Source organism: Eriocheir sinensis, unplaced genomic scaffold (genome assembly GCF_024679095.1).
Source record: "Eriocheir sinensis breed Jianghai 21 unplaced genomic scaffold, ASM2467909v1 Scaffold188, whole genome shotgun sequence".
Taxonomy (NCBI): Eukaryota; Metazoa; Arthropoda; class Malacostraca; order Decapoda; family Varunidae; genus Eriocheir; species Eriocheir sinensis.
In genome coordinates, this window is record NW_026111272.1 from 449,896 (window position 1) to 476,685 (window position 26,790).

A 26,790-nucleotide genomic window follows, 5' to 3' on the forward strand; every position below is an offset into this window, starting at 1 on the left:
ACCATTATTTCTTTAAATGTTCCAAAACCATTTTCAATATTTGTATTATCTTTTACAATTTCCCATTTTTCACTTAAGGACTCTGCCATTTCACGGTTATACTCATCTTTTATTTCTTTTTCCTGTAACTTTTCTCTCTTCAGTATTTCCCTTTTTACTTCACCTCTCTTTTCAAACACCCACTTTTCTCTCAGCTTTAACTTTGCCAGCACTGCAAGATGGTCAGAGCCATCGAACATTCCTCTTACTACCTTCGCGTCACAAATTTCTTTTCTAATCCTTTCATTTACTGCCACATAATCAATCAATCCTTTTTGCTCATTATCTTCTCCCCTCCTCCGTGTGTATCGGTGGATATTCTTGTGCTGAAAGAAGGTGTTCCCTAGGAACATTCCCCTCTCAGCACAGACATCCACCAGGCACTCTCCATTTTCATTCTTCCCAGGTATCCCCCATTTTCCCACTACATCCATCACACATTCATCACCCACTTTAGCATCCACATCTCCCATCATAATAAGTTTCCTTTCTTTCTCAAAACTCTTCAAACATGCATTCACTTCCTCCCCAAAAGCTTCCCTTTCTATCAGTCCTTTTTCACTTTTCACATTTACTGGTGCATAAATACACACCCATGCATACTTTACTAAACCTACTTTTCCTTTCACCCACACAATTCTTGATCCCTTCCAACCATAATCAGTCACACCATTCCACACTCTTTCAGACATCACAATAACACATCCTTCCTTACTCCTGCCTCTATACTTCTCATTTATCCCCGTCCATACAACCTCCCCAGGCACACCCTCCCACGTACCCTCTCTACAATCACTCACACCAGTTCCTCGAATATGTTTTTCACTCACTCCCAACACATCCACTCTACCATTTACAAAATTTTCAATCATCACACTCCTCTTTTCCTCACCACCTAAACCATTCACATTTATAGATACCAGTCTCATACATTCCTTTTTCTTCTGCCGCCCTCTGGCCATCGCTCCTGCCTCTAAAAACTCGATAAAAGTATTAGAGGCCACCAATGGGTGGCCAGTCCAATGTAGTGTTATGGAGACTTGCTCCTTGTCAAGGCTAAAAGGATTAAAACAAAGCAGCTGATGGTCCCTGCCCCCCTCCCCATTGGTTCTACCCCGCAGAGTATAGTAATGGTGCGCACTACGTGAAGGTGAGGATGGGGTAGGCTACCTTCCAGTCAGAGGGTAGCCGTATTGGTATGCTGGATATTCCCTCCCAAGGTGTATGACATCACATTTTTCTTCACTGAATTGTAGCAGCCACTTTTTGTTCCATTCCTGTAGCTTGGTGAGGTCTTCTGGTAGGAAATCTGCAGTCAAGGGGTTAATTTGCTGCGCTATTTTTCTGTATGTATGTATCACAAGGGACTGCAAGCCATCATTTAGGACTGTATCATCAAACATTTTGACACCCAAGCTCACATATTTGACAAGGCTTTCATATGGGTTGTGGTGATATCCAGGAGTAGTTTAATGACCCCGGTGGTAGTCTGACCCTTCCTCTGTACCATGAATCTAAAGAAACACCCTTGAGAACCTGACTGGTCTCCTTTTTGGCCTTTGAAAATAGATGTAAGAGAAGGAAGCATCTGAGAATACCAACCTTAGTGTCGGGAAAACTGATCGATGAAACTGTATGGCTGCATTAGGTCCATATTCTCTAGCATTTCTGGGCTTACACACCCATAGGTATTTGGTAAGGCTTTTGTAGAGGTTGTGTAAGTATTTCCATGGGTAGGCCAATGAGTCTAGTTATAGTTTCACAAGGCTTTCGCACCATGACTGTGAAAAACAATCATGTGAACTCAGCCAATCACCTTTGTGTCTAGTGGCGTACCGAGGGGGGAGGGGGGGGGGGTGGCATGGGGCCATGGCCCCCCCTTTTGCAAAGAAAAATAATAATGAATAAATAAATGTTACAGGAAAATAATAGGAATATGAATATTAGTATTACGATTACGAATATGTGTGTGTGTGTGTGGAGTTGAGAGCTCAGTGGCACTGAGTGACCGAGTTATTTCCCCTTTGGTTTTGTTTTGAGTTAATTAAGATGTTAAATGATGGGTTCATAAAATTGTGTGTAGAGTGCGATGTCAAGCTGTCGACTGTAAGCGGCGGAGATTTGTTTGTAGCGGGAGCGGGGAGACAGGAGGGAGAGGAATACGAGATTGGGATGGCTCTGGCAGAGAGAGAGAGCACGAAAGTCGTAAGTGTGCCTTCTCTCCTTCTTGCCTCTCATATTTACTTGATTTTAGGTGTAAGGTGCAGTCAAAGTGATTGGAGGTCTATATAATTATACTGTAGAGGCACCAAGTGAATTTGTCTGGTGACAGTGGTGAGTATGTAATAATTGATTCTGTATTATGACGGGGAGAGTGGCAGGCGACGCGAGACGCGTATGGGACCTGTAAAGTCGACCTTTGCCGCTATATTACCACCTTTAATGACCGTTTTGAGCTTGATAGTGACAGTGTAGAGTGGCTGAGTAACTATTGTATGTTCAGCACCTGAACAATGGAGCTGCTGAGTTGAATAAGAGCAGGTGATCTATTTTGAGAAACATTCATTGACGACGTAGGTTCACGTGACCGTAGCCTATTCATGTTATCCGTATAATATTTTTCTGACCACAAATTCCAAATTTCTGAAAATTATGCCTGATAGACTTCAATTTATGTTTATGTAGTACTCTTTTACTATAGCGTGTGTCATTTCTTGAATTCACGCAGGCTTGGGATTTGTGCCTTTCCATTCTTTACATATTTCCTCCTTGGTCACAAAACGGCAGAAAACGCTTCTCGTACGTACCCCATCTGGTGTAAGAAAGTCACCACTGACTCGGCTGATGCCCCGGATAATTCAGTTAATCAGGTAGGTAAATAATGAAATAATGATTAAGAATAATTACTGCAAAACACGTTAGGTGAAGAATCAGCAGCCAAGCCTAATTTAAAGCAATAAGTGACCCAGGTTTTCTCATGAGTTTGGAAGTGCTCACCTCAGTTCTAAGTGTCACTAAACCCTTGCCAGAAAAGCTGCAGGGGTCACAACAAGAACTGATGGGTGCTCTTGGAAGTGTACAGAGTTGCATAGATGCATTTCAGTCATATCGTGATGGAAATAAGTTCAACAAACTTTTTGCCCAAGCTGAGGAAAGGTACGGAGATATCATCCAGAAGCCTTGAACAATCAGTGGTCATCAGAAACATAATTAAGGCTAACCCTCCAACAGCAACTCCATAGGAGTACTATCGAAGAGCTATTTTCTTCCTATTTTCGGACACTGCTATAGCACAACTCAGGGAAAGGTTTGCATCTAAACACATTAGGAGTTTTTTGTTGGGAAATCTTGTTCCCTCTCTTTCAGTTGATACTGATTTTAGTGAACTGAAGGAGGCAGTTGAATTTTATGGAAAATTTCTTAATGGAGATGCAGATCTCGTTGAAAATGAATATCTACGGGGGCGGATGTTATTGGAAGCGTCGTGAATCTCATGAGAGGTCAAGGCAAGTTGTTGAGACATTGGCATGTGCCAAAAAATTGGGCACATATTCAAAATTTTCCACCTTATTGCAATTTTTTTCAACCCTACCTGTTAGCACTTCCACCAATGAGCGAGCCTTTAGTGCCCTTAAATTGCTTAAAACATACCAGGAACGCAATGAGTGAAAGTCGTTTAAATGGACTGGCCTTACTTTGTCTATTGTGACACAAATCTTGATCATGAAGTCCTTGATGAATTTGCACGTAAGAACAGACGCATAAATTTCAGGTAAACCAGTTTCAATGTATTGTTGTTAACAGTAACTAATCTAATTCATCTAGTTAATTTTTATTTTATATTCATAAAATACCTGACCCAGTTTCCATGTATTTTGTAAAAATATTACAGCACCAGCCTGTATAAACAAAGATTATACATGTTATATGAATATAACATTTTTTTCCTTACCAGTATATTACTTTTTTATCAGAACATGTAGCTTTAAAGTAAGCAGTGTTGTTTCGAGGGTAACTTTTTGCAGTCCAAATTACAGAAGATTTTAAAAGTAATGTTCGCTCAAGTAACATAAAATTAGTATTTTTAAGATTATTTAAATATCCCAGATTTATGTTGTACTTATATGCTACCAACAAACTTCAAAAATGTACAATGTATGTAAATGTATGTTCAATGCAGGTATGTATAAAAAATGATAAATTTACCCTAGCGATCTAACCCGAATCCTCAAGCTGTATGGGATCCCTGCGCTTGCAATAATACTGGCCGCAGAAAAAAAAAAAATATATATATATATATATATATATTTATATATATATATATTTATCTATATATATTTATATATAGATATATATATATATTTCTGGGTACGCCACTGTTTGTGGCCGTGGGAAATATCTGTTGTGAGAGCCAAAAAGAGGAGAAAGGAAAGAGAAAACAGGGAAGAGAGGGAGACAGGGAGAAGTAAAGGAAATGTCAAGTAAAGCAAGGCTACAAGGAGGAGAATATAGGAAAGAGGAAGGAGAGATGGAAGGGGAAAGAGAAGGAAGTGAAAAATAGTTTGAGAATACGTGCAGTGGTTCCAGATTACCCTTACCTACTTATAGATCTTGTTTGTTATACTTCCTCCCTGCTCGCCATCACAGATCGAGGCCATTGACGCAGATGAAGGGGTAAACAGTGAAGTGAGGTACCGCATGTATGAAGCCAACAGTTCTGAGGCGCTGGAGCTCTTCTCAGTCAACCCCACCACCGGCGAGGTCACCGTGGCGCAGACCATCCACAGCCGAGGTAATTCATCCACTTACTCACGGCCATGGGTGAAGAGTCGGAGTTGAGTCACCAGAGTCAAACCTGAGTCTAAATATTTCCCTAACATGTTCATTTTCCATCTCTATTTTCTCAGTCTTCATTTTTCTTTGTAACAACAGTGTGTATGTCAGTCTTCCGAGTCTTATTATTTCTCTAACTTGTTCATTTTCTATCTCCATTTCCTCTGTGTTATCAATTTCCCTTGTAACATTTAGTATTTCCTGCTGCCTCAAAACATTTCCTCCAACAACCTAAGGACCATATTTTTATACATTTCAGTGCCCAAGCTCACATACTTGACTAGGCTTTCGTAGGATTCCTAGGTATTTCCATGGATACTAGTGGTAGATTGACGAAGCTTTTATAATGTGGACCTACAAAGCTACTCATTAAAACCTGATTAACCCGTCCGCTGCAATTGGCACGGATTTGGCTTTCACTGGTAGCATGGTAACATATCTCCTTGTGGATAGTGGAGTGTTTCCCGTGTGGTATTGGTATGCTGAATATCCCCTCCCAAGGTGCATGACTACATTTTTCTTCATTGAATTCTACCAGCCACTTTTTGTTCCATTCCTGTAGCTTGGTGATGTCTTCTGGTAGGAAATCTGCAGTCAAAGGGTTAACCTGGTAACAGCGACGGGCCAAATTTGTGGTTTCACCGTGTAGCAGCGACGGGCCAAATTTGTGGTTTCACCGTGTAGCAGCGACGGGCCAAATTTGTGCCATGATATAAACCCCCCCCAAAATAGATGATACATAAACTGATCACAAATGCGTTGATATATATCATGAAATGGTTTGTGTGAGAGATGATTTTTTTCTCAATTTTCTCACTTAGAGGGACCAATAAGAAACATGATCCCCGCTGCTTCTCTGGTTAATCTTTCTCAGCCTTTGAAAATACCTGATGTGAGAGTCAGAAGCGTTTAACAATACTGATCTAAGGCGCCTTCCACTTACTGCTGTCTGCTAATGCTCTACCAGGCTATGTCATCTTCACGCACAAGTACTAAATCTACCTCTCCAAAATCACACATGCTCTCTTTATATTTTTTACTGATGCCGGTCCGGAGCGTGTCTGGGTTAGGATAAGTATGCCAGCGAGCATTTTCATATCTTCCATTTTTATATCTTGAGCTGTCTTCTTTACTGTAAAGAAAAAAGTGAGCTTGGATGTACAAGTAAGTAGCGGGTTTTTTTTTTTTTAACTGCTTTCTCTACTGTTAAAAAAAAAAAAAAAAAAAAGTTCCACAAGTAGCAGTAAACTTTCAATTTTGTGTATCTCTTTTTGCCATATTATTGTACCCCCCCCTTTTTTTGAGCTGTTTCCTTTACTCTAAAAAGTGTGAGTTTGGATGCATAAGTGATTATCGTATATAGAGAGACTGTTCCATTAGTTCCATAAGTATCAGTGAACTTTCAAATGTTACAGAAAATGAGGTGCACCAGTTTTTCATCCCTGGCGAGGACAGCGGCTCCCCGCAGCACCACTCCGACGTGCCCGTCACCATCTTCCTGCTGCCCCTCATGAGAACCCCCCGCACTGCGCCAGGAAATATGCACAGTTCTTCATCAGGGAGGATGCCCCCATCGGTGAGCACCCACAGCTATCAGTAATATGACACACACACACACACACACACACACACACACAGAGCAGGAGGAAGTAAGGAAGACCCGTTGAACTAAAGGCCAGTGTCATTAACAAGTGTAGTAGCAAAGATGTGTGAGAAAATTATAAAAAACAGATGGATGAGGTATTTAGAAGAAAACAGTATATTAACAAATAGCCAATTCGGATTCAGAGGAGGACGGCCTTGTGTAACTAATCTGATCAGCTTCTATTCAAGAGGCGGTGGCCGAAGTGATAGCGTACTGGACCCACATTCGCCGCGTGATGGACGACGCGGGCTCGAATCCTCACGCTACCACTCGGATTTTTCAGTCACCGCCGAGTGGCTTAAAACTACCCACATGCTGTCCTGAAGACCACCCATCAACCCGGACTCTAGAGGAAGCCGTCCAAGCGAATCAAGAACGAGTTCCGGGGGGCAGCATGAGCCAATGCAAGATGGCGCCACTATAAACACTCGCCTGCGCCAGAACGGGCTGGGCCGACCATCAGGCCCCACCTGGAAGAAGCCTTGGGCCGACCATCAGGCCCCACCTGGAAGAAGCCTTGGGCCGACCATCAGGCCCCACCTGGAAGAAGCCTTGGGCCGACCATCAGGCCCCACCGGGAAGATGCCTACCGGCGCAATAGGCAATAACGTAAAAAAAAAAAAAAAAAAAAAAAAAAAGATATAATACAGGACGGTTGGGCAGATTGTGTGTATCTGGACTTAAGAAGGCGTTTGATAGAGTACCACACAAACGATTAATATGGAAACTTAATCATGTTGGAGGTCTGGGTGGTTCAATACGTATTAAATTGGATTATGGACTTCTTGTCGAAGAGAGAAATGAGAACAGTAATTACGAATAATAAATCAAGCTGGATGGAAGTGACGAGTCCCCTAGGGATCGGTGTTGGCTCCGATTATGTTTGTAATTTATATTAATGACATGACAGAAGTAGTACTAGGCTATATGAATATGTTTGCTGATGATGCTAAAATAATGAAGAGGGTGGCTAATGAAGAAGAATGTGTAGCCCTGAGCCAAGATCCCGACAGAATAAGCGAATGGTCACGCAAATGGGAAATGACATTCAATACAGAGAAGTGTAGCGTGATGGAGTTTGGTAAGAGCACTAGACGAATATCAGGGAACTACTCTCTGAGTAATGAAAGAATCATGAAAAAAATTGAAGAAAAAGATCTGGGAGTGATCATAACAGACAAGTTATCCTTTGGAAAACATATAGACCGGATAACTGGGGAAACATACAATCTTAGAAACATAAAAGTAACATTTACATATTTAGATGAAGAAATGGTGAAGCAACTAATAACATCGATGATAACAGCTCACAGCTCCTTTTGTCCTTGCTGTTCCCATTGCCCTGTGACCCAATTACAGTTGATAGTCACCTTTAACCTCCCTCCTCATACCTTCTTAGGCTAAATACCTTTTCTGTCTCTTCTTTTTTGTTACTTTCCGAGGCTTGATGTTATACCCTTATAGCTCTTTTTTTTCTTTCTGTTCTCATTGCCCTGCGACCCAAATATAGTTGATAGTGGCCTTTAAGCTCCCTCCTCATACCTTCCCAGGCTAAATACTTCTTCCATCTCTTCTTTTTGTGACCTTCCAAGACTGTTGATGTTATACCCTTACCAACTCACAGCTCCTTTTGTCCTTTCTGTTCTCATTGCCCTGCAACCCAAATATAGAACTGTTGATAGTGGCCTTTAAGCTCCCTCCTCATACTTCCTAGGCCAAATACTTTTTCCAGCTCTTCTTTTTGTGACCCTCCAAGACTGTTGATGTTATGCCCTTAGCAGCTTAATGGCAACTCCTTTTTGCCTTTCGTTTTTACTGGCCTTGGGTTACATATATTCCCAGTAAGAAAATAATTGTGATATCAAATCCTATGTATTGTTGGAAATTTAAATCAAGCATGTCGAGACAGTTCCTAAATTATCATACAAAGCTGATTTAATTGGATTTTGAACCTTTTTTTTTCTTCTTCTTCTTCTTCTTCTTCTTCTTCTTTTTCTTCTTCTTCTTCTTTCCCTTCATGTCATTATTATTTTTCTTTCTTCTTGCTTCATCATTCTTCTTCTTTCTTTCTTCTTTGTCTTTTATTTCCCTTCTTCTCCCCTTATTCTTTTTCCCTTTTTATTTTCCTTTTCTTCTTTCCTTTTCTCTTTCCTTCTCCCTTCTCTCTTCTTTTCATTTCTTCATCTTATTCCTCCTCCTCCTCCTCCTTTTCTTTTTCGTCACCTCCTCAGGTCGCAAAGTACCAGTTGACGCTGGGTGCCAGGGACTTGGGCACACCCAGCAACATTGCCATAGCTCAGGTCGTGATCCAGGTGGGCGACGTCAACGACAATGCACCCAAGTTCACGCAAGACAACTATACCGTGGTCGTGCAGGTGAGGCGAGAGGGTAGTGGCGGCTACGTAGCACATCAAGTTCGTTGTACAAGATCTGCCTTCTCCAAAGCCATACTGTTTGTCCGTCAATCTGTTGTCTCTCCAGATAATTCATCCATTTATCTTTGATCAACCTTTCACAGATCTTCACTACCACACTTGTCAAAGAGACCGGCCCGTAGTTCCCAGAGTCTTCCCGGCATCCTCCTCTGTGAATTGGAATAATGTCTCCTCACTTCCAGTCTGCTGGGCCCTTACCTTCTGCTAGAGAGCTGACTATGACACATTGGATCTTATCTGCTAATTCCTTACTGCACTCCTTTAAGACCCAGCCTGACACACCATCCGGTCCTAGTGCCTTCCTCACGTCCAGACCTTCCATTAATCCTTCCACCTCTTGTACTGAAACTTGTCTTCCTTCCAGGTACTCCATACTTTCTTCTCTTCCATCTTGTCCATTAAAGTCACTCTCCCTTGTAAACACTACCTGAAAAAAAAAATTCACCCAGACTCTAGATTCTAGGATCAAAGGTGAGCTCAGGGGGGCAGCATGAGCCAATGCGAGATGGCACCACTATAAACACTTGCCTGCGCCACAATGGGCTGGGGCCGACCATCAGGCCCCACCAAGAAAGCCTACCGGCGCCATAGGTGAAAACGCAAAAAAAGATAAATAAATAAGATAAAAACTTAAAAATCACAACTTCCACCATTGCTGCAGCATCCTCGTACTTTTCACTGTCCACCTTAAGTTTATTTATTTCTTCTTTGTTATTCAGCTTGCTATTGACATATCTATAAAATAATTTCAGCTGTGCTTTAAATTTTTCTAGTAGCCTACATTTCTCAAGTAGTTTCTCTGTTCCTCTCTTCATTCATTTCACTTTTTTTTTTTTTACATCAAAGGATACGGCTCAAGGGCAACAAAAAGAGTACAAAAAAAAAAGCCTGCTACTCGCCGCTCCCACAAAACAGAAAAAGTAAAGAGTAGCCAAAAGAGAGGTCAATTTCGGGTGGAGAGGTGTCTTGATACACTCTTCTTGAAAGAGGTCAACTCATAGGCAGGAGGAAATACAGACGAAGGAAGGCTGTTCCAGAGTTTACCAGTGAAGGGGATGAAAGAATGGAGATGCTGGTTAACTCTTGCATAAGGGGTTTGGATAGTATAGGGATGAGCATGAGTAGAAAGTCGTGTGCAGCAGGGCCGCCGGAGGGGGGAGGCATGCAGTTAGCAAGTTCAGTAGAGCAGTCAGTATGAAAACAGCGATAGAAGATAGTAAGAGACGCAACACGGCGGCGGAATTTAAGAGGTAAAAGGCTGTCAGTAAGAGGAGGAGAGCTGATGAGACGAAGAGCCTTAGACTCCACTCTGTCCAGGAGAGCTGTGTGAGTGGAGTACCACCACACCTGAGATGCATACCCCATACTTGTTTGTACTTCAGCCAAAGGTTCTGTCTTTCCCTTTTCTCCACATGTTCCACGCTACATCTCTTTCTCACTTTGCTTCACTTTCACTTTCACATCTTCTGCTGAACCAGATTTTATTTATAACTTCCCTCTTCCCCATTTTTGACAAGTATTGCCTTACTCCCTCATTGTAAGTCTCGAGTTAGGTCAGCCGCTTCATATCCACTGTTTCCGCTCCATAGAACTTACTCCAGTCCGCTTCTTCAAGTGCTTTCTCAACTGTGCACCTTGCTGTAATTGTATCTCCCAGTTTTGTGGTCTTCTCCTCTCCTCACTTCTCTTCTTTCATTCATCATAAACTCAAGTACCATGTGATCACTTCGTCCAAGAGGTGTTTTGTACGACACTTTATCTACTATTTCAGACTCCTTTGTAAATCCTTGAGGGTTCATCACTTCCCTGAAACCTTGTGTTCTCCTTGATCCATTGTGTAATAGTGTTGTTTATTGCCATCCTCAGCAGCGTATATCCCCATGACCCTCACCGCCCTCTGACGTCCACTCCTCCCAGCACACCTCTTTGCAGTTGAAGTCCCCCATCAAGGTTAGGTTGTCACTTCCACTCATCATTTCCTCCATACCCTCACTTGTGTCTTTCATCATTCTCTCATATCTTTCATTACCCCAAGATTTCGTTTTTAGTGGAACACACACCACACCAAAGTCTCTGTTTCTGCTTCCTTCCCGATGTACTCCAACTTTCATCATTTCAGCATATCCCTTGCCATAGTTTACGCTGTCAACTCCCAGGTCCTTCTTAACCAACATCATCACTCCCCCTCCCTGCATTTCCCGTCTGTCTTTTCTCCACACATTGTACTTTCCTCCATCAATGTCTAGGGACACGACAGCATCGTCCAACTTTGTTTCAACTATTCCCATTATGTCCGGTTCGTTCTCCCCCCGGTAGTCATTTACTTCTGCCAGTGCCATTGTTAACCCATTCATGTTTGTGGATGCCACCTTTGGTTCACTTCCTCCCTCTCTGCTGGCCGTCTGTACCACGTCCTCAATCTTAACCCCTTGGATGCGGATTTCCTACCAGAAGACATCACCAAGCCTCAGGAGTGGAACAAAAAGTGGCTACTCCAATTTAGTGAAGAAAAATGTGAGGTCATGCATCTTGGGAGGGGAAATCCAGCATACCAATACCACATGGGAAACGCTCCACTACCCACCACTGAGGCACAGAAAGACCTGGGAGCATATGTTACCAAGTTACCAGTGAAGGCGAAATCTGTGCCAATTGCAGCGGACGGGTTAAATCTGTGACCCTCCACCAAAACCTCTTTTTCTCCGCCTCTGTCCTGCTCTAATTTTTTTGCTTGGCTTCGTCCCACAGTTCATTGACTTTTGCCCTTTCTTCCTTGTTTAGGTAATTCCTGATCCATACATCTTTGTAATCCTCTCTTTTAGAGTTCCCAAGTTCTTGCAAGCACTTTCTCTGCAGCCACCTGCAATCTGAACCTTACCTTAAAAGGTCGATGTCCTCCTTTTACATATTTGCCAATCCTCAAGAGTACTTCCTCTACCTTGTCTTTCAAACTGTGCCTTCACGTTGCACCTCCCTCACCAGCTCAACAGCTGCCTGCTTTTCATTCCTCTCTCTCTCATGTCGTATTAGCAGGACCTTCTTCTTCAGCCCAAAGACAACTACACTCTTCTTTTCAACAACGTCTCTCACCAGCCCATCTTTCTGCCATCTGTGTGTGTGTGTGTGTGTTTACACTAGTGGAGTCCCATTTCTGAGTCTCAGTAGGTCAGCTTTAGCTCTAAATTTGATTAAAAGTTTAGACTGAACAACCTCTTCGTCCAGGCTGATCCACTGTTCACTGCATCTATCGAGAGAATTGTATTTCTAGGGATCTTCCAATCATCTTTCATTTTCAACTGTATGCAACTACATATATACATGCACATCCGTATCCATCTCCAGTGAACATTGAAGTGGTGCGTCTCAAGTGGTTCTTCTTTATTAGGAGAACCGACCTGTGGGCTACTCAGTGATCCGCCTCATGGCCACCGATGCCGACGCTGACCCCAGCGGCGCTCCCTTCACCTGGGAGGTGATCAACCAGCCTGTTGAGCGTCGTGCCTTCACCCTGGACCAGGATGGCTCACTGAGGCTGGCCACCAATAAACTGAACCACAAGGTAACACTCAATATTTTGAACACATTTAATCCAGTAAAACCATCAGGTGGTCTGAGTGCTCAAGGAAGTATGCATTTTTAATTAAGCTCCACAGATAGTGAGAGTAATACATGAGTGCCATTCTTCAGTCCCTGTTTCCTCTTCTTCACCAGGTCCAGGATCAGTACGTGGTGCAGGTGCGAGTGTGGGACAGCGGCTCACCACCACTCCACGCTAACACCCAAGTTACCGTCAGCGTGGTGGAGGAGTCCCGCTTCCCGCCAACACTCTTCCCGCTTAAAACCGTGGTCATCAGTTTCCGGAGTGCCTTTCCCGGAGGCATCATCGGGCGGGTCACTGCACTGGGCCAGGACCCTTACGACACCCTGCAGTACTCTGTGGCGCCCTACCCAGAGGAAGTCAGCTCCATCAAGTACTTTGACATTGATAGAGAGGACGGCACTCTGGTGGCACTTACGCCTCTTGATGCCGGTAACTACAGCGTCAACGTCAGTGTGTCGGACGGGAGGTATCACCGCACCGTGCAGGCTTCGATCGAGGTATCCGTGGTCACAGGAAATGGTTGAAAATGCCGTCATCATTCACCTGGGTCCTCTGTCCTCCGATGAATTTCTCTCCAGGTATCGGAAATATTTCCTCAAAGCTATTGCCATAGAGCTGTCAGTTCAGGAGCATTCTGTGGTCATGGTCAGCCTGCAGCCAGCCCTCGTACACTCACACTCTTTAGATAAAATAGATTACATTCCACAGCGATCCAAAAGAGACATACAGAGGAGTCTTGATGTTCTGATAGTTGTGAGACTCTTTGAAATCTACATGACAAGAGAACATCTGCTGCTGAAGCTAAAAGAAAAACAAGTTCACATAAAAGAGAAGCTTGGCTTGTCCTTCGTGGACATCATGGAGTCCCTGTGTGTGTCTGGCTCAGAGTGTGGCGGCCACGGGGACTGTGTGGATGTGGTGGAAATCAACGATGATGTGGCCATGCCCTTCAACACACAGCTGTCTAGTCTGGTTGCTCCAAGATTTACTCAGAAAGTTGGTTGTGTGTGTGACCAAGGGTATGGAGGCCACAACTGCACTAATTTAGTCAATGCCTGTGGGCACCGACCCTGTGCTGAGTATGAGGAGTGTGCACCCACCAACACCAGCAGCCGAGGCTACACGTGCCAGTGCCCTGCTGGCAGAGCAGGACCTTTATGCCGAGTGGACCTGACAAAATGCCACAGCCCTGCGTGCCACTACCCACTGAGGCCTCTCTCCTTCAGAGGAAAGAGCTATGCCCAGTACAGCATAGTAGCAGCTCACTGATGCTGAGTGCCTTCATGCGCACCAGACACCCGGTGGGAACGCTGGTCTTTGCTGCCGGGGACGTGGACTACAGCGTGCTGGAGGTGGCCGACGGACACGTGCAGTACCGCTGGGACTGTGGCAGCGGGGAGGGGCTGGTCAGGGTGTCCACGGTGAGGGTCGACAATGACAAGTGGCACTTCATCAACCTGACCAGAGACGGCACCATATCAACACTGAGTGTGGACGGCGAGGTGAGTTCAGGAGCGGCACCGGGGGCTAATGACATTCTGAACATGGATTCAAACTTCGTGTATATCGGTGCTACCCTCAGCAGTGAACCAGAGTCAGGCATGTCTTCCTATTCCCAAAGCAACCTGGGATTTGTGGGTTGCCTCGATCAGATCAGTATTGACGGCACCGAGTTTCCCGTGGCAATAACAGGGACGGCCTCCGGGGGAACGGTGCTCACGCGCCTGGCCAACGTAGAGCTCCAGTGTCCAGGCGTGCTGCCCCTGGCCGGCGTGTGTGGCTCCTACCCTTGCCAGAACGCTGGTTCATGCATAGAAAATGGAGGTTCTTATAAGTGCAATTGCCCTCCACGCTTTACCGGAGCACAGTGCCAGGTGGACACGGCTCCCTGCTCCTCCTCACCCTGTCTTAATGGAGGCAAATGTATTGTTGTTGGCCAAACCTACAAGTGTCAATGTCCTTCAAAACTGAGTGGAAAACGTTGTGAATATGGCATTTTCTGCAACCCAAACCCATGTCAGAATGGCGGTCGCCGTGAGGAGGGTGCTGATACAAGTGCCAACACTTTACCGGTGCAATGTGCCAGCTGGACATTGATGAGTGTACCCGCAACCCTTGCCAGAACGGGGGAACCTGCCTCAACTTCTTTGGTGGGTTCAAGTGCATATGTTCCTCCAATGTTACCGGTGAATACTGCACAGAGGCTGTTAGGAAGCCTGAAGAGCCGCCCTCTTCCCTGAGCATCACCCTGGAGGAGCTGCTGTGCATCCTGGCCGTGTTCCTGGGGTGTGTGATGGCCGTGCTGCTGCTGGGGGCCTGGCAGCGGCGGTGGTGGAGGCACAAGCATCACCAGCAGAACAACCGCATCAAGTTCACGGAGCACCACGTGAAGAACGACCTCAAGGCGAATGACGCACCCAAAAGAAACTCCAAAATTTGCAACGTGGAAGCAGACCAAGTAAGACAGACACTCCCACATGTTAGTTTTACCAGACTCACTTCTTTAGCATCAAGTTACAGGCTGCAATTTGAATGTTTTCTGTCCATATTTCATTTTGTGGATGTTGTTGAGCTTCTGTGTGTTAGGGCGTCAGCGTCTTAGATGTTTTGTTTCTTACAGACTTTTGAGTTGTTTTCTTTTTGTTGCCTTGGTGCCACACAGCAGGGGCCGCCGCTGCCCCCCCCGCCCATCCTGTAACGGGGTTGCCGGGGGGCGTTTAATAATAATAATAATAATACATTGATATCCTACTATAACAAGCCTCCTACACCCCCAGCAGCAACGACTCCGCCATTCTCAACACCCTCAAGCACCTGGCGGACCTGTCTGCCGCGGGCCACGAGAGTCTTGAGCTGGAGACACTCTCACGCTGCTCCCACGAGTTCCTCCACAGCCTTAACAAGCCCGTGGTCATGCCGCCCAACCTCTCACCGCCGCCGCCCTCCAACAGTGACTCCGTCTCTCTCCACAAGCCCTGGGACCACCACAACAACCTCAACGACTCCTACTTCATGCCCAACAAGGGTGAGTCAAATAGCTCTGTATTTTTTTTTTTTTTTTACAACAAAGGAGGCAGCTCAAAAACAATAATAAAAAAAAGCCCGCTAATCGCTGCTCCCATAAAAGAATCATAAGAGGTGGCCAAAAGCAACGTCAAATTCGGGTGGAGAATAGAGCAATATATGGAGCAGGGGGTCCTCCCTTCAGTCATCTCCCCTCGCTGCTCAGGCTTCCACTATTACATTTTAGCGCCCACACTTTAAAAACTAGTTAATAAACTTGTATGTGGTATATTAGGCAGAAGTAAATAGCTGGAATAAAAAAGAACATTATAGAACACACCTCCCTTCATACATCTCCCCTCGCTGCTCAGGCTTCCACAATTACATTTTAGCGTCCACACTTTGAAAACTTGTTAATAAACTTGTATGTGGTATATTAGGCCGAGGTAAATAGCGGGAATAAAAAAGGACAGAGAATAACATATTGAGCCTCTAGTGAATTGAAGCCTAATGCAATGGATAGGATTTTACTGAGATTTTTTTCTTGGTTACCCTCTGTCTCCCAGTTGCCGAAAAATTCATAAATAAATAAATAAGAAAATAGAAAATAAATATATATTACCCAACAGAAAAGATCAAATTAACACACTTGGGACGATTTACACCAAGTTGAGAACCCCTGATGAGTTTATACATACAAACATGCATAACCTAACATAACTTCAATACTATTAATTCAATACTGAAACTTTAATGTCAAGTCATGTGGTAAGATTTCAGTACTGGATTAATAGTACTGACTCACTGAAGTTATTAAGACGTACAGTAAAAGTCTGCTCAGCCTTTTTGGAGGTGAGCAGCCCGGTGGTGGATGATCGATGTGCCAGACTGTTGCGTGGTACTTACATGTTTGAGCAGTTAAAGGCTGCCACATAGAGAATTAACCGCTTGACTGTGGATTTCCTACAAGAGGACCTCACCAAGCTAAGGAATGGAACAAAAAGTGGCTACTACAATTCAATGAAGAAAAATGTAATGTCATGCACCTTCGGAGGGGAAGCATACCAGAGGCAGAGAAAGACCTGGGACTATATGTTACCAGTCTACCAATGAAGGGATATCCAGCACACCAATACCACATGGGAAACACTCCACTATCCACCACAGAGGCAGAGAAAGACTTGGGACTATATGTTACCAGGCTACCAATGAAGGGATATCCAGCATACCAATACCACATGGGAAACACTCCACTATCCACCACAGAGGCAGAGAAAGACCTGGGACTATATGTTACCAGTCTACCAATGAAGGGATATCCAGCACACCAATACCACATGGGAAACACTCCACTATCCACCACAGAGGCAGAGAAAGACCTGGGACTATATGGGACTAGGCTACCAATGAAGGGATATATATGTTACCAGGCAACCAGTAAGGGCAAAATCTGTGCCAATCGCAGCGGACAGGTTAAGACACCTCTCCACTTCAAATTAACCTCTTCTTTGGCTTCTCGTTCTGCTTTCATTTGTTGAAGCAGCGTATAGCAAGCTTCTTTGTTGCTCTTTTTGTTTTTTTGCCCTTGAGCTGCCTCCCTTGTGAAAAATAACCCTCTTGTCATCTGCTCCCTCTCTTCTGATGGGGTGCTCTACCATGCTATGAGTTCTGAGGTACTGTACGGTTTTGTATGGCAGGGTGGGAATGAATGAATGCTGTGATGGAAGAGGAGGGGAAGGAGGGTATAAGAGAGGTGGCAGGAGAGGGAGGAACATGAGTGATGGGAAGCAGCTGCCTGAATGAAGTGATTTTTGACCTTAGGAAAGTCAGGCAAGGTTACTATATTGCCCTTATTTACCCCTACAACCCATCTGAAAACTTCTAATAAAGCACGTCACAGTCTACTGCTTTCCGGGATATGTAAGTTAAGGGTTTTTTAGTCACCCTGTACAAGTGAAGTAATTTTAGGCTTTCAATAAATCAGGGAAGGTTACTAAATTGCCCTTATTAATCCCTGTAACCCGTCTGAAAACTTTTAATAAATCACCTCGCAGTCTACGGCTTTCCAGTCTTGCCCTATATGAGTTAAGTGAATTAGGCTTTTGTTAAGTCAGGGAAGGTTACTAAATTGCCCTTATTAATCCCTATAACCCATCTAAAAACTTCTAATAAATCACTTCACAGTCTACGGCTTTCCGGAGAATATGTTAAGTTTTTTAGTCACCCCGTACAGCTCGTTTCTATGTCCTTGGATCACTTTAGTCTCTCCTCTGTACTAATTTAAGAGAACTGTATCCTCTCTGTAATAGGGGCACCAAAATTGAGCAGTCTTATCCTGGAAGGGTCTAACCAGTGGCAAATATACAACTACTATACATTTCAGCGGCGGACAAACGCTGTTTTTCGCAAATATCTCCTAAACGAATCGTTGGATCAGTATGATATTTCAGCACACTACAGTTAACACCCGGACCTAATTTATGGCTGATATACCATATTGCAATGTGTGTTATGTGAGGAGTTTACTGACTGATATTAAGCCTAATCCAGTCATCATATCTAAGGTGTTATACAGAATCGGACGAGTGTGGGGTACTCGTCTAACCCCTCCACCAACGCTCCGAACAACCCCCAGACCACTCCTTCCCTACCCCAATGTCGCAGTATCCCCCTCCTCCTTTCCCTCTTCACCCCCCTACTCACACCATCCCCCTTCCCCAGCCCGAGGCTATGACTTAAGCAGAGGCAGGGTTTAACTCATTGACTGCCGAGGCGCATCCAGGTGTTGTACAGTAATTATCAACGTGAAATACGTCTTGCCTCCATGGAATTGTACCATGCTCTTAGTTAATAATCATATCTATACATATACACCTACATAACATTCTAATATATAATACAGTGATGGGAGAAATAGGGAGGGACATAAGAGTGATGAGGGAGGCGAGGAGCTACTATGCATTTCAGCGGCAGACAAACGGTGTTTTTTGCAGATATCTCCTAAACTAATCGTTGGATGAGTATGATATTTCAGCACACTACCTTGAACATCCGTTCGTAATTTTTGGTTAACATACCATATTGCTATATGTGTTATGTGAGGAGTTTACTGAGTGATATTACGCCTAATCCAGTCATCATATCAAAGGTGTTACACAGAATCGGACGAGTGTGGGGTACTCGTCTAACCCCTCCACCACCACCACCACCACCCTGAAGAACCCCCAGACCACTCCTTCTCTACCCCAGTATCACATGACCCTCTTCCCCCTACTCACACCATCAGCCTTCCACCTGTGATTTTTTTTCCCTATTGTAATTACATACGTATAGGTATAATAGTTACATACGTCAGTATGTACATACATATCATACATTAATAATATTATCTAATACAATTGCTGGTATATGTGGACATGAAAACCAGACTGGGTCAAACGACCGTTAAAGCAATAGCTAATTCCGCTGTTAATGGCCGTATAGCTTGATAATAAGCAACGTATCTAACCCGTATCTCCTCCCTCTATCCGAGGTCTGAGGTGCAACCCTCGACAAACCGAGGCTATGACAGGGCCACAGGCTATATATCATTCAGTACCGAGGCGCACCCATTGCTGGAAGTATGCCTTCACACAGCCTGTACCTAAGAAGGGTGACCGCTCCAATCCCTCAAACTACCGTCCTATTGCTTTACTTTCTTGTCTATCTAAAGCTTTTTAATCAATCCTTAACCGTAAGATTCAAAAGCACCTTTCCACTTCTGACCTTCTATCTGATCGCCAGTATGGGTTCCGCAAGGGGCGTTCTACTGGTGATCTCCTAGCCTTCTTAACTGACTCTTGGTCATCCTCTCTTAGCCGTTTCGGTGAAACTTTTGCTATTGCGCTGGACATATCAAAAGCTTTTGATAGGGTCTGGCACAAATCTTTGCTTTCTAAACTACCCTCCTACGGTTTCTATCCTTCTCTCTGTACCTTTATCTCCAGTTTCCTTTCTGACTGTTCTATTTCTGCCGTGGTAGACGGTCACTGTTCTTCCCTAAATCTATTAACAGTGGTGTCCCACAGGGTTCTGTCCTATCTCCCTCTTTTCTGTTGTTCATTGATGATCTTCTTTCCAAAACGAACTGTCCTATCCATTCCTACGCCGATGATTCCACTCTGCATTATTCAACTTCTTTTAATAGAAGACCCACCCTTCAGGAACTTAACGACTCAAGGCTGGAGGCTGCAGAACGCTTAGCCTCAGACCTTACTATTATTTCCGATTGGGGCAAGAAGAACCTGGTGTAATTCAACGCCTCAAAAACACAGTTTCTCCACCTATCCACTCGACACAATCTTCCAAACAACTATCCCCTATTCTTTGACAACACCCAGCTGTCACCTTCCTCAACACTAAACATCCTCGGTCTATCCTTAACTCAAAATCTCAACTGGAAACTTCATATCTCATCTCTTACTAAATCAGCTTCCTCGAGGCTGGGCGTTCTGTACCGTCTCCGCCAGTTCTTCTCCCCTGCACAGTTGCTGTCCATATACAGGGGCCTTGTCCGCCCTCGTATGGAGTATGCATCTCATGTGTGGGGGGGCTCCACTCACACAGCTCTTCTGGACAGAGTGGAGGCAAAGGCTCTTCGTCTCATCAGCTCTCCTCCTCATACTGATAGTCTTCTACCTCTTAAATTCCGCCGCAATGTTGCCTCTCTTTCTATCTTCTATCGATATTTCCACGCTGACTGCTCTTCTGAACTTGCTAACTGAATGCCTCCCCCCCTCCCGCGGCCCCGCTGCACTCGACTTTCTACTCATGCTCATCCCTATACTGTCCAAACCCCTTATGCAAGAGTTAACCAGCATCTTCACTCTTTCATCCCTCACGCTGGTAAACTCTGGAACAATCTTCCTTCATCTGTATTTCCTCCTGCCTACGACTTGAACTCTTTCAAGAGGAGGGTATCAGGACACCTCTCCTCCCGAAACTGACTTATCTTTCGGCCACCTCTTTGGATTCTTTTTAGGAGCAGCGAGTAGCGGGCTTTTTTTTTTATTAATGTTTACTTTTTTGTGCCCTTGAGCTGTCTCCTTTGCTGTAAAAAAAAAAAAAAAAAAAAATGTTATCACGTTGCCCCCGTGGATGCAGGACAGCGTATGTTCTTCGTCTTGCCACGTTGTACAAAAGGGAAAGGACCCTTGGTAGAACTTATATAAGTTTGAATAGGTGGGTAGATGATTTTGGCTATGTTTGTTACTTACATTATTGTATTTATATACATGTTTTATATAATAGTAGGACAGACTGTATTATGTAAGAATATCGTATTATAGAATCGGGTGAGAAGAAATGCATACCATAACAACATGGATCTTTATGCTTACAGGCCTTACGAGCGAGTTGCTTACACTGTGGGCATGAGTGTGTCAAGAGTGAGGGGCATTGTCAACGACACCACCACATCCTCTCCCACACCGCCACTACCATCTACACCGGCTGTTTTTGACAACTTTACTGTCGGTTCAATACTCCGCCATATCCACAAGAAGTTTTCTGAAAAACAACATTTTACACTCCGCGTCATATCGGCGGATCTGAAAACAGCTGGTATCATCCCGGAGGATACCTCTGAGACAACTGTTTGGCGGATCATCCACACCATGGGATTCCAGTACAGGCTGTCACAGCGAAAAATGTATGTGAGGAGGGAATCGCTGGACGTGGTGTGTCGTCGGATTGGCGCTCTCCGCTCTCTACAGCGCCACCGAGAGGAGGGGAGGAAGGTGGTGTATGTGGATGAGACGTGGTTTACCACCAGAATGGGTCACACTAGGGAGTGGGTAGATACCACAGGCTCCAAGCAACACTGCCTACAGTCGTCAGGTACCACCCGGTGAAGGAGAGATTTGTGGTGGTCGCAGCTGGCACTGACGAAGGCTTTGTTGAAGGCTCGTACCTGTGCTACCCAGCCAAGAGCAACCAGGGCGATTATCATGGATAAATGAACGGCGAACTGTTCCTGCGATGGTTAACAACGCAGCTCCTTCCATCTCTGCCAGAGCCATCGGTACTGGTGCTTGACAATGCACCATATCACAGCCAGCTGACGGAGGAGAGTCGATGCCCTACCACAGCCACCAGGAAGGCAGACCTCACCAAGTGGCTGGAGCACCGCAACATTTCCATTCCACCTGCTGCCACTCGCCCTGAGCTGTTGCTCCTCTGCCAGAAAAACCGTCCACAGACTCAGTATAAGGTCGACAACACCATCCGTATGTGGGGCCACGAGGTCATACGGTTACCACCTGGCCACTCCGAGCTCAACGCCATAGAGCAAGTATGGGGAGTCATGAAGCGTTATGTGCGCTCCAAACTCCAGCGGTTTACCAGGACGGATCTACTGGCTAGACTGGAAGAAGCCAGACAGTTGGTGAACAAGGACATGTGGGCGGGAGCTGTGCAGCACTCTAGAAAATTTGAAACATCATACTGGAAGACTGATAACATACACGAAGGAGTCGAACCCATTATTATTCACATCGGCAGTGATGATGAGGATGATGAGGTTTTTTTGCATAGTGATTGTGAATAAATCATGTTCTGTCATAGTTGTGCATATTTTTATTCCTCTCTCTCTCTCTCTCTCTCTCTCTCTCTCTCTCTCTCTCTCTCTCTCTCTCTCTCTCTCTGACTTTTACGCATTATACACATATGTATAGATTAAGAAAAATATATGCAGTTTATAATTTTTTGATAACATGAATATACAACAAACAAGTCAACAAAATAATATTATATATAAACTGGACCACTTTTTATGATCAATAGGCAGACAGTACGCAATAAGAGTATCAACTTTTCCTAACAGTAGAAGGTCCAAGTCACAGGTAATTCCAGCACATCATGTTCACGTGGTTGACCATAACGACTGCAAACATGGCTCTCCTATATACTACACGTAAACGTGCTGTTGTACAGTAATTATCAACGTGAACCACTTCTTGCCTTCATGAAATTGTACCATACTCTTAGGAAATAATCATATCTATACATACACACTTACATAACATTATAATGTATAAATACAGTAGTGGGAGAAGTAGGGAGGGGCACAGGAGTGAGGGAGGCGAGAAGCAAGGAAGAGGAGAGGAGGGATAAAGAGGCGGGGGGGGGGACTTCCGAGACGGGGGAGACGTAGTAGTGGTTAGGAATGGTTTGGGTGGGTGTGTGGGGGGGGGCACACTTTCATTCGAATGCGTGAACATGACTCGTCGGCTTTGTGTTCTTTTTCACGAGTAAACTCCTCACATAACATATATAGCAATGTGGTATGTTAACCAAAAATTACGAACGGATGTTCAAGGTAGTGTGTTGAAATATCATACTCATCCAACGATTCGTTTAGGAGATATCTGCAAAAAACACCGTTTTTCCACCGCTGAAATGCATAGTAGGGGGAGAAGAGGAAGGACAATGAGAGCGAGAAGGGGGAGAAGTAGTTGTGGTTAGGAATAGTTTGGGAGGGTGTTGGGGGGGGGGGGGGGCACACTTTCCTTCGAATGCGTCAACATGACTCGTCGGGTTTGTGTTATTTTCCACGAGTAAACTCCTCACACAACACATATAGTAACGTGGTATGTTAGCCATAAATTAGGTCCGGATGTTAACTGTAGTGTGCTGAAATGTCATACTGATCCAACGATTCGTTTAGGAGATATTTGCGAAAAACAGCGTTTGTCCGCCGCTGACATGTATAGTAGGATTACTTCTGCACTGCCAGTTGCTGATGCCCATAGAAATACAGCCCAATACTATTTTGCATTGAGCTCTTTCAAGTGGAGAGTATCAAGACCCCTATCCACCCAAAATTGACCTCACTTCTGGCCTCTCGTTCTCTTTCCTTTTGTCGAAGCAGTGTATAGCAGGCCTTTTTGTTGCTGTTTTTGTTTTTTGACCTTGAGCTGCCTCCCCTGCTGTGATTTGGGGGTTGAATGTCAGGGCTCACACATACCTAGAGTGACCAAGACTTGTTTTATTTATTTGTTTTCATTATAATTATGTTTTCATTGTTTGTTTTAACTACTTGGAAGATCATTTTTTCCAACACTTAACCTGGTAGCAGTGGGGATCATGTTTCTTAATGGTCCCTCCAAGCGAGAAAAATGAGAAAAAATCACCCCTCACACAAACCATATCATAATATATATCAAAGCATTTGTGATCAGATTATGTATCTATTTTGGGAGGTTTATATCATGGCACAAATTTGTCCCGTCGCTGCTACACAGTAAAGCCACAAATTTGGCCCATCGACTACCGGGTTAAAATTATCAGCATCTCCATGTTGAACTGCATCATCCATTTATGGGAACACTCGTACAGTGCATTTAGGTCGCCCTGCAATACCAGTGTCACTGATTAGTCGTCCTGTTTATGTGTCATCCGCAAACTTCCTGATGTCATTGGTTGCACTGCAATCAAGATCATTGATGTAAATAGTAAATAGCAATGGATCTAAAGCTAAACCTTGTGGGCTGCCATCAGTACATACACCCGGTCTGATCTATATGTGTTTACTTGAACTATCTGCGTCTTGTCTCTTAGTCACCTCCTGATCCACCCCAAACCTTAACCCTCTGACCCATGTGCTTTGACTTTATTTAAGTCTTGAATGCTCAACTTAAAGTGAGATACATAAACAACATCATAAATTTCATCCTTTCCTGCCCCTTCATGCACCTTTTTGAGAAGTATCATAAGGTTAATGAGATGAAATTTACCCTTCGTGAACCCATGCTGGAAGTCAGTAATCTGATTGTATTTGTCTGGGTGGTCATGAATATTTCTAGCTGTAACACAAATAATTTCCCTACAACTGACTTTAAACCAGTTGGTGGTAATTAGACACAGCTGATGTATCCCCCTTTGTAAATATTGGTACAACATTGGCCTTTTTCCTAGTGCCATTACTACCCCAGTGCTGGACGACTTCATAACCATAGTGGCCAGTGGTTTGGAAATGTCCAGGCCTCCACAGCAGCTCCCTTCCCATTGGAAATAAGCTTTGGCAGGGTCAGTCATTTCCCTCAGGGCACACGACTTGTTGGCCTCCCTGTGCTCTGTCTCACCAAGAGTTGTCTCTTACAGATACATCCCAGTGAGCAGGGGTGACTTGTGGGGAGTGAGTCATAGGCCCATAGAGCAAAAGTTTGCATGCACAGGGAATGAAGGTAAAAAAAAGGCATTGATTAATTTTCCTGTTTACTGAAGCAATAGCTAGTAGTTTGGCACACAGCCACTTTAGTGATGCCCAGCAGTCCTGCAAAGGTCTGCGTTACAAGAGGCATCAGCTCACCACCTCACCATTTACTGTTACCTCACAGCCCTAGACAAGCAGCTTGATGCTTTAAGTATTTTCCCTTCTTCACTGCATGTGTATACACATCTGCTGTGGCAACCCTTCAAAGGGAATGCTGAGCAGTAGCTGCCAAAACATATATGGAAATATCATCATACTAATTTATATTTTCTATGTACTGCCATGTACACTGCAACACCATCATGCTTTCAATGGCAGCTGTGATTCCTGCCCTGAGATCATCAGTGTTTGTCTCCACAGATTTCTACACACAACTTTTGACGAATCACCTAAGAAATTAAATGTCAAGTGTGATGTTGGGGGACCTCACTGCCTTAAGAATGGGATGGCCAGGTCACCAATTTAGGAGTAATTTATTCAAAGGCTCGGGAAGAATTGGAGCTTTTTCCTTTTTTTCCCCTGTTGAGTGTCACCTCTCATTACTGGCCTGTGTTTATTTGTACTTGAGGCGTTGGGTGTGCACCAAATCGTGAGGACCAGAACTATATTATAACTTGCAATTTTTCTAACTCCCTATATCATAACTTGCAACTTTTATCTCCTTTTCCCTGTTGAGTGTCTCCTCTCCTTACTGCACTATGTTTATGTGTATCTGAGGCGTTGAGAGTGCGTCAGATTGTGAGAACCAGAACCTCATGTGTCCTCGTTGTTCTTCAGATGTGGGCTGTGACCTGGTGACCAACCTCGGCGAGCCCCACACCTCCTCGGCCTGGCAGTCTCCATTTTCAGACGATTCTTCAGGTATGGCTTTCTTAACCCGGTAGCAGCGGGGATCAGGTTTCTTAATGGTCCCTCTAAGCAAAAAAAAATGGAAAAAATCATCCCTCACGCAAATCATTTCATAATATATATCAAAGGATTTGTGATCAGATTATGAATCATCTATTTTGGGGGTTTATATCATGGCACAAATTTGGCCCGTCGCTGCTACACGGTGAAGCCACAAATTTAGCCCGTCGCTGCTACACGGTAAAGCCACAAATTTGGCCCATCGCTGCTACACGGTAAAGCCACAAATTTGGCCCATCGCTGCTACACGGTAAAGCCACAAATTTGGCCCGTCGCTGCTACACGGTAAAGCCACAAATTTGGCCCTTCACTGCTACCGGGTTAATGTAGCCCTTCCAGACCCCTGTATTTTATTTCTTAATTTATTTTATTAGCTTTCTTCTCAATAGGTTTTTCTTTCATCATTACTTTCCTTGCCATTATCGTCATTACCATTATCATTATTGCCATTTTCCCATCTGTGCTCCTCTCCTATTTGATCCTAATCCCTATCTGTATCCTAATTTCCCTTACCTTCCCCTTTCCCTCCCCTCCACCTTTTCTCTCCTCTCCCTCTTCCTCCCTTTCCTGCTCCTCCTTCATCACTTTCCTTTCCCTCCTTTCCCTCTCCTCCTACCTCTCACTCCCCTCCTTCCTCCCCCTTCCCTAATCTCTGCCTTGTTTCAGTTGTCATTTGCCATTTAGAAAAATGACTTCCCATTGATTTCTGAGAATTAAATAAGAAGTAAAGAAAAATATTAACTCAGCATTGATAACTTGTGCAGATTAATGGATTTATTTTATTCAAGCTGTAAGGAAAGTCAATCTTCAGCATGAGAAAGGAGAAAAAGAAATTGGTAACTAACATCTTTTACACACACACACACACACACACACACACACACACACACACACACACACACACACGGCATGGGGAGAAAGATTTTTTAAACTGACTATGGAAAACTTAATGATGCAGTGGGTGACTGAAAATACTAGATACAGGAGTGATGACGACCAGCAAGAATGAACCTGGTGCTGACGAAGGGAGTGCACCTGTTAAATGAGTTAAGATAGGTGTGTCCCACGGGAA

At 44.3% G+C, this 26,790-nt stretch overlaps 1 pseudogene; it reads left to right on the forward strand.

Annotated features, from left to right (window-relative positions):
• The first annotated feature begins 8,414 nt into the window (after positions 1 to 8,414).
• On the forward strand, positions 8,415 to 26,012 carry LOC126990665 (fat-like cadherin-related tumor suppressor homolog; annotated as a pseudogene).
• The last annotated feature ends 778 nt before the right edge of the window (positions 26,013 to 26,790 follow it).